The following is an 8,470-nucleotide window of genomic DNA, read 5'->3' on the forward strand; positions in this document are numbered from 1 at the left end:
CAGAAGAACATCTCCAAGGGAGACAAGAAGAAGAAGCGCAAGAGGAAGGAAAGCTATGCCATCTACATCTACAAGGTGCTTAAACAGGTACATCCTGATACTGGCATCTCCAGCAAGGCGATGAGCATCATGAACAGCTTTGTCAACGACATCTTCGAGCGCATCGCCGCTGAGGCTTCCCGTCTGGCCCACTACAACAAGCGCTCCACCATCACCAGTCGGGAGATCCAGACTGCCGTCCGCCTCCTGTTGCCCGGTGAGCTGGCCAAGCACGCCGTCAGTGAGGGTACCAAGGCAGTTACCAAATACACCAGCTCCAAGTAAGGTGCCAGGTTTTCTGCCTTGCTGCATTCTTAACAAACGGCCCTTTTCAGGGCCACCACACCTTTAAAAAAAAGAGCAGCATCTGTTAGCCTTGTTATCAACTCCACTCTGATTTTATCTATCTGTCCTACTTCATATACATCGAAAGACAGTGCAAAACATTCAAATCATAAGCTAAGGAGGGAAGAACTACTACTACTACTACTACTACATTACCTTATTGCTAAAAATCCTCCTGCTTTGTCCTTTACAATGAAAACCAGACCAAGCCCCATGGCACTACAGCCCCTAAGCAAGCAGGCTGAGTGGACCTCAAAGCAGCCATTAGATCGAGGTAAAATTCCTTTGCCTGGCCGGGAATTGAACCCGGGCCCCCCAGCTACGAGGCAGGCACGCTGCCCCTGCGCTACAGCGCCGGCCCCTTCACAACCACCTTCAGTAATTATTATTATTATTATTATTATTATTATTACAACCCTCGACACTTCCCGTGTGTGTGTGCGCGCGCGCGCCAGCGCGCGCGTTTTTTTGGGGTTAGGTTACGAGAAGTGGGGTTAAGTCGAGTTAGGGTACGTTTCGCCGCGGAGCGCGACAACCACCCGCGCCCGCTCCGCGACGGCGACCTCCGAGCACACCCCTGCACCATTGCCAACGCCCCCGCGCCACAAAGACCTCCAGGAAACTCGCTTTGCGGTTCGTATGGACGTTTCAAGCTCCGTTCTCTCGCCAACGGCCATACCATGTTGAATACACCGGTTCTCGTCCGATCACCGCAGTTAAGCAACATTGGGCGTGGTCAGTACTTGGATGGGTGACCGCTTGGGAACACCACGTGCCGTTGGCTCAATTCCCTTTTTACCAAGTTTCCCAGTCCCAGTACGACAACTTACTTTCAACTTTTGCCTCAGGCCAGCAGAAATTGCTTAAATCACGTTTTTTGTTACGTCTGAAACTAGCTAGACCTTTTGCTGCTCTTCGACCCCGTGGCTATACAGGAACGAAGCTTAGCGTAGTATTGCATTTCCTCCTAGGTGACCGGCCTAACCTGGCGGCGGCGACATCATCATCATCGTTGTTGTTATTATTATTATTATTATTATTATTATTATTATTATTATTATTATTATTATTATTATTATTCGTCGTCTCTCTCTCTCTCTCTCTCTCTCTCTCTCTCTCTCTCTGTGTGTGTGTGTGTGTGTGTGTGTGTGTGTGTGTGTGTGTGTGTGTGTGTCGACCTAGGGGACCCTTGCTGAGCCTAGCACCGCTTCCAATTACTCGTGCCAGGATTTTAACTTTCGTACCTCCTATCGTACGTCCCTATGTCTAAACTTGCTGTTCTTATTCTTTTAGGTTAGTGTAGCTTATCCTGCAGGCCTCTTATGGCACATAACATCATTCTACGTCCTATTTCTCCCAATATTAAGATTATTAAAGGGCGGAACGAGGCTTCTAAACTCCCCGCCCACCTTGAAAATCGCGAGGAAGGTGGTTTCCATGCAACGTCATCGACACTGTCGTGATTACAATGAAAGCCATGTCCTAGCAACCGACCGCGGCATTTAGCAGCCCCTCAAAGAGTCGAACAATTTCCTTTTATGTTCTTTCAGGTAAGTAGCTATTCAAATTACGACACGGTTCGGCAATAAGTTACAAGTTTGTAGTACGCTCGTGTCTCTCCCGGGCTTCCTTACGAACGGTAGGGCACCAGTGCAGTACAGTGGCCTACACACAGCCCGCTATCTTCGAAGTGCGTGTGTTGCGATGTAACGTAGTTTTGAAGCCTAGGAACTTGTAAAACTCTTTCATTTCTATCAAAGACGAGACGCCCTTCAAATAAGACTGAGAAGGTAACCTTTTGACGACAAGGGTTAGTTCAAAGAGTCGTGACGTTTTAGGTTAGGTGAAGGGAGGAAAGCACTCGTTTTTGTTGTTTGTACGTCAGCTGACCGATCTTTTGGCAAGTGATAAATTGAGTAGAACGAATCGGAACTCCGTATAGTTACTGTTACCGTCCTAGAATTAAAATTAGACCATTCTGAGCCCTACTTGACAGGTTCGACACCGGCTCACTCGTGTGATATTTCGATGGTCTGTAGATATGGGCGCATAAAAAGAACTCCTGCGGGACAAACTTCCGGCACCTCGGCATCTACGAAAGGCGTAAGATAATAGTGAACATAACCTTACTAGTAGTACCACCACCACCATTACTGCTACTAATACGACTATTACTTAAGGCAGTGGACAATTTCGAACTCAAGCAATAATGTGTCCTTTTGCTGACCACCTGATCACTGCCTCTTGCCTTACTACTACAGGCTAGCGTTCAAGGAAAGAAAGAAAGAAAGAAAGAAAGAAAGAAATAAGTTACCGTTCTTCCCAAGTCAGGTTAGGATTTCTGCATCAGACACGGCTAGGGCTGATCGTGGATCTACTAGTACCTAACATGCTAAATTGTGCTCCGTTATATCATCACCAGTCGTGAAGTCACACCTGCATCTTCTAATTACAGGGTAGATGCTACATATTTCGGGCAATATATAACCCAGGTTTGGCTTGGATAACCTAAAAATATTCAGGTACTGGGTCTGGCCTGGTTATATCAAGTGTCACCCTAGATCAGCAGGGCTAAGAATCATCAGGTCTCTGTCATGAATTTAAATGGCTTAGTACCCCTCATTATGGTGTACTTCTCTTCATATTTGAGGGAAGAGGAGTAAAACTTAAAACTTTATTGCCTGTCTTAAACCACCTACTTTCTTTGGGGTATTGTCTAGCACAAACTTCTAAGGCGACCACATCACACAGCCCGATGCTCGAATACTGCTTGGGCAGGGGTGTAGGTGGTGGTTAGTGGTTGCAAGAAGGGTCCTGGAAGGGAGGGATAATAAGCCAGTACGCCACTTGCTCTTAAGTCTGTACCTTTCATTATACGGTTTCATTAACTATTTTTTACACCTGCCCTGTAGTATGGTACCATTTAGTAAGAGGTCTCTAGAGTTTGGCCTAGTACAACCTTCAATGAAAGTAGTTTTCAGGAGTGGTTAGGTACCCCTATACTTACTTTCTTTCTTTCTTTCTTTCTTTCTTTCTTTCTTTCTTTCTTGGATTACAAGGTGTCGGTAAAGCAGCTGATCGTTGCTTATGTACAAAAAAATGTTCATACATGGGCTTTCATTCGCTGAGGTAAATGATAATGATAATAATAATAATAATAATAATAATAATAATAATAATAATAATAATAATAATAATAATGGCAAGAACACAAAGGGTCCTTTTCTCTGCAGCTGATTTTTAGCATGAAGGACAGAGGCTGTCATGATGATGATGATTACCGAGTGATACCGTTAAGCTAAAACCCAGTAGGGGATTAATATTAACAGCAGGGAACGTTGTGCAGAATCATTCAGTAAAGATGTAATGGCAGGGGGAGGGGGGGAAGAGGGCGTTCAGTATAATACACCATCAACCCAAGTACAGTGCATATTTAGCTCTATGTTATGTAATGCTCTCTCTGCTCTCTGTACCTTTATTTGGCCCTACAACTTGTCTCACCAAGTGAAGGAGATCTTACACATAGTTACTGTACTGTACTTAATTTCACGCTGACTTCAACTGCTAGTAGGATACGCACGTCGAACCATGCAGAAACCTGCACGATTTCAAACGACTGCCGACTAGATAGCGACTAGGCCGAAGAAAGAAAGGGCATCTTATAAATCGAGAGCGACAATTCATTTTCGAGGTTAGGGTTACCGCTTGGTTCTCTTAGCCAAAGAAATCATGAAACCATTTTGCGAGTAAAAACTGATGTTACCTGAATTTTGGATACAGTTATTACTACCATCATCATCATCATCATCATCATCATCATCATCATCGTCATACGCTACTCTGTATGATGAAGGTGGGTAGCAAGATCGAGTCTCGGCGCGATCAGTTGGCTTCAAATTCTGCTTCACCTCGTTCAGAGTATACATATTCAAGGTAAAAACACTAGCTTCTCTCAAAAAATAAACTCCTATTGAAGGGTCATTAAACACAACTTCTTCTTCTTCTTCTTCTTCTTCTTCTTCTTCTTCTTCTTCTTCTTCTTCTTCTTCTTCTTCTTATTATTATTATTATTATTATTATTATTATTATTATTATTATTATTATTATTATTATTATTATTTTCCTTTCTTTCTTTCTTTCTTTCTTTCTGTCTTTCTTTCTTTCTTTCTTTCTTTCTTTCTTTCTTTCTTTCAGGACCATTTAAGTGAGATGTTAGCTGTATGAGTGTTGCAGCACCTCAAACCTTTACATTTTTTCCCTTGTAAGTTGTGGCAATGTCTTGCAGAGAAGTTTGTTGGGAAACCATGGTCCTTCCTTCCTTCCTTCCTTCCTTCCTTCCTTCCTTCCTTCCTTCCTTCCTTCCTTCCTTCCTTCCAATAAATCTGCTGAGTTGCTGTCTCAAAGGGTCTCTCATCCTAAAGAAATTTGACCGAAGGTAAGGGATGTTGCCAGGTCTATCAAACTGACAGACTTATCATCTCCTGGTACAGGAAATCTGTTCTTTGAAGAGTCTGGACTGACTGCCCCTTCCTCCGTCACGGTGTTCTCGATCCTGCCTTCGCAGCCCACTGGAGGCAGTAAGATACGACTCACAATGCCTCCATCCAGCAGGCGAGGGGTGAAGCCTCTCCTGAGGCGGTACAGGCTCTGTAGCGAACTGGAAATTTAATTATGCCCTAAGAAACATCTAGAGGTTCCCTTGGGCAGGCTGTCCCTTTTCCCAACCTGAGCTTTCGACCCCCGACAGGGGCTGAAAGCTGCTGGATGTGAGAGACTGTACAGAGTTGAGAGCCTTATAAATAGAGGCCTAAAGGCTAGGACTTTACGAGATTGGCGCTACCAGCAGGAAAGCAGGAGTCGAACGAGTCATGGAGGCTAGCTTCTAACTTATGTCCTTTATCCTGTAGGTCCTTTCAAGCAAAGCTACAAGAGGCAGATTACAGCAGGTCTGCTTCACTCTGTGGAAAACTACCTAAAGGCTGACTTGCCTTTGCTCTCACTCGGAAGGGGTTAGAGCCTGAGGATGGCCGTTCAGCTCCATTGCTAGAGGAAGGATTGGGCTTCCTTCAGGTAAGAGGGGGTCACTCCCGGGGGCGTCGCGACGACGACGGCCGCCCCTAAACGTCGGCATGGAGAGGCGGCTGGTGAAATGCTGCCCATCGAACGCACCTCCATCAGGACGCCCGAAGCAAGGTGACGAGTACTTCTGCCACCTGAGGAGCAGCGTCAAACCTTTGACTATCCCTTCCTAACCGAACCCTGATTGTAACCCACCCCTTAAAGACGCAGGGAGCACGAGAAAGGAGCTAGGAAGCACGTCCCCAACTTGTCGCCGCGCAACCCACCCGACAGCCAGCCACTGCTGTTTCCTGCGCGGTCCGAGTAGCCTGATACACTCAGATAACCAGGGGAGCGCGCGAACACATTCTCATCGTGACCATGGCTGACACAGCAACAGCATCGGCAGCATCTGCACCCGCCTCGGCTCCGGCCCAGGCGTCGCCCAAGAAGAGCAAGGCTTCTGCATCGAAGAAACCTCGCACCAAGCCTGCCCATCCGAAAACCTCCGAGATGGTGGGCAGTGCCATCAAGAGCCTGAAGGAACGAGGTGGATCTTCTCTGCAGGCTATCAAGAAGTACATCTCTGCCAACTACAAGGTGGACTCTGAGAAGCTGGCCCCTTTCATCAAGAAGTACCTGAAATCTGCCGTGGCTTCCGGAGAGCTGGTCCAGACCAAGGGGAAGGGAGCTTCAGGTTCCTTCAAGCTCGCTTCGGCTGCCAAGCCGGAGAAGGCCAGCGCAGCCCCTGTCAAGCGGTCCGCTGCCCCCAAGGAGAAGCGCATCCCCAAGGCGAAGAAGGCTGGTGGAGCCAAGGCTGCAGCCAAGAAAGCCATTTCCAAAAAGCCTGCCGAGAAGAAGAAGGCCGCTCCTGCTCCCAAACCCAAGCAGAAGGCTCCTTCCAAGGCTAAGAAGGCCGCCAAGGTGCCCACTAAGAAACCTAAGGCACCTAAGCCTAAAAAGGCCGCTAAGCCCAAGGCCTCGCCTAAAAAGGCACCAGCAAAAAGGAAGTGAGGACATTTCATGTTCTTGCTTCCTTCTACACGCACCTCTTGCTCTCGTAGGAGCAGAGGAAAAACGGCCCTTATCAGGGCCATCAATTTTATTCCCCAAGAGAGCATATTATGTCAGTCACTGTCCAAGGCTGGAACCCTGGCCTCTCCTATCTCTGCCTCCTAAACAGGCTAGTTTGTCTCATTGCGGGGCGACTCACTCTTCAAATTTCATTATTATTGTACTTAACTACATTTTTCTTTATCCTTACTTACTGCACTTTTGCTGTTGCTGTTGTTGTTGTTATTATTATTATTATTATTATTATTATTATTATTATTATTATTACTATCACGTCCTAGATATTAATTAATGAATTATTGTACTCAATACTCAAGATTATTATTATTATTATTATTATTATTATTATTATTATTATTATTGTTATTATTATTATATTCTGTTACTCTTAGATTTTTCCTTGAACCTAGAGGAACCACTAGCTTTTTTTCTTTTCGTTTTCCTTCTATCCTAGACCAGAGAGACAATAACTACTCTTCTAGGAAATTTTGGTGGCCCTGAAAAGGGCCGTTTGGTAAAGCTCCAGCCATAAGACAAGCACCGGACTTAGGCACGTTCGCCACGGATGCGGCGGGCGAGCTGGATGTCCTTAGGCATGATGGTGACACGCTTGGCGTGGATGGCACACAAGTTGGTGTCTTCAAAAAGACCCACCAGGTAGGCCTCACTGGCCTCCTGCAAGGCCATGACAGCCGAGCTCTGGAAGCGCAGGTCGGTCTTGAAGTCCTGAGCTATCTCTCTCACCAGCCGCTGGAAGGGCAGCTTGCGGATCAGAAGCTCAGTGCTCTTCTGGTAGCGTCTGATCTCACGCAGGGCCACGGTACCGGGCCTGTAGCGATGAGGCTTCTTCACTCCTCCGGTGGCAGGCGCGCTCTTACGGGCAGCCTTGGTGGCCAGTTGCTTGCGCGGGGCCTTGCCTCCGGTAGATTTACGTGCAGTCTGCTTAGTACGGGCCATCACGTGCTCACTGTCGACTCGTCCCAGGAAGAATGGTTCGGGGGCTTGCTGCCCGACTGTTTTATTGCTTCGCTTCCCCCACCCTCGGTAGCAGCTGCACTCCCATTGGCCGGGCGGTGCTGACGTCACCGGGGCCAGGCACTTTCAACAAAAGCGAGGGGCCTCGAGTGCCAGCCGCATTCTAGCTCTGAACTCGCAGCTCTACTGATCTATCATGACCGGACGAGGCAAGGGAGGCAAGGGACTCGGCAAAGGAGGCGCCAAGCGTCACAGGAAGGTGCTCCGAGACAACATCCAGGGCATCACTAAGCCTGCCATCAGACGTCTCGCTCGCAGAGGTGGAGTCAAGCGTATTTCGGGACTTATCTACGAGGAGACCCGTGGCGTGCTCAAGGTATTCCTGGAGAACGTTATCCGGGATGCCGTCACCTACACCGAGCACGCCAAGAGGAAGACCGTGACCGCCATGGATGTCGTCTATGCTCTCAAGAGGCAGGGACGCACCCTGTACGGTTTTGGTGGTTAAGTCTCCTCCGAGCGTGCTCCCGTTTGTGAGCATGCAGTATTTAAAAAACGGCCCTTTTCAGGGCCACCACTTACCTCTCAAAAGAGCACAGAGTCCCACTTACAGTACTCCTCTAACGTAGCTTGCGCTATTCTCCCTCTCAAAACAGTCATCTCCCCGAAACCTGCACGGAAAAAAGCCCTCATTATCAGTTATGATGTCTACATTTTAATGCTAACAAGAGAAAACAAACATTATCTTCCTTGCTGTGCACGTCTAAAAGACAAAGTATTGTAAATATACTACTTTAAGTATCCTTTCCTTTCCTTTCTAGTTAAGTGTGTGTTCTTACATGCATAGGTTGGTAGTATCCAGCAGTCAAGAACAGAATTATACAGCATAAATGAAATGAAAAGAAATCTATAATGTACTTCCTTCTTCCTTCCCTTCTGAAAATTAAATATTAAGAGGGGCCTGGAGCTACCTTACTCA

At 46.9% G+C, this 8,470-nt stretch overlaps 1 non-coding gene across 1 annotated transcript; it reads left to right on the forward strand.

Annotated features, from left to right (window-relative positions):
- The first annotated feature begins 1,049 nt into the window (after positions 1-1,049).
- Positions 1,050-1,168, forward strand: LOC137503568 (5S ribosomal RNA). The gene has a single exon (XR_011019238.1). It is a non-coding gene; the product is annotated as a 5S ribosomal RNA (ribosomal RNA).
- The last annotated feature ends 7,302 nt before the right edge of the window (positions 1,169-8,470 follow it).

The sequence above is a fragment of the Anabrus simplex genome, unplaced genomic scaffold (assembly GCF_040414725.1).
Source record: "Anabrus simplex isolate iqAnaSimp1 unplaced genomic scaffold, ASM4041472v1 ctg00000132.1, whole genome shotgun sequence".
In the NCBI taxonomy this organism is placed as follows: Eukaryota; Metazoa; Arthropoda; class Insecta; order Orthoptera; family Tettigoniidae; genus Anabrus; species Anabrus simplex.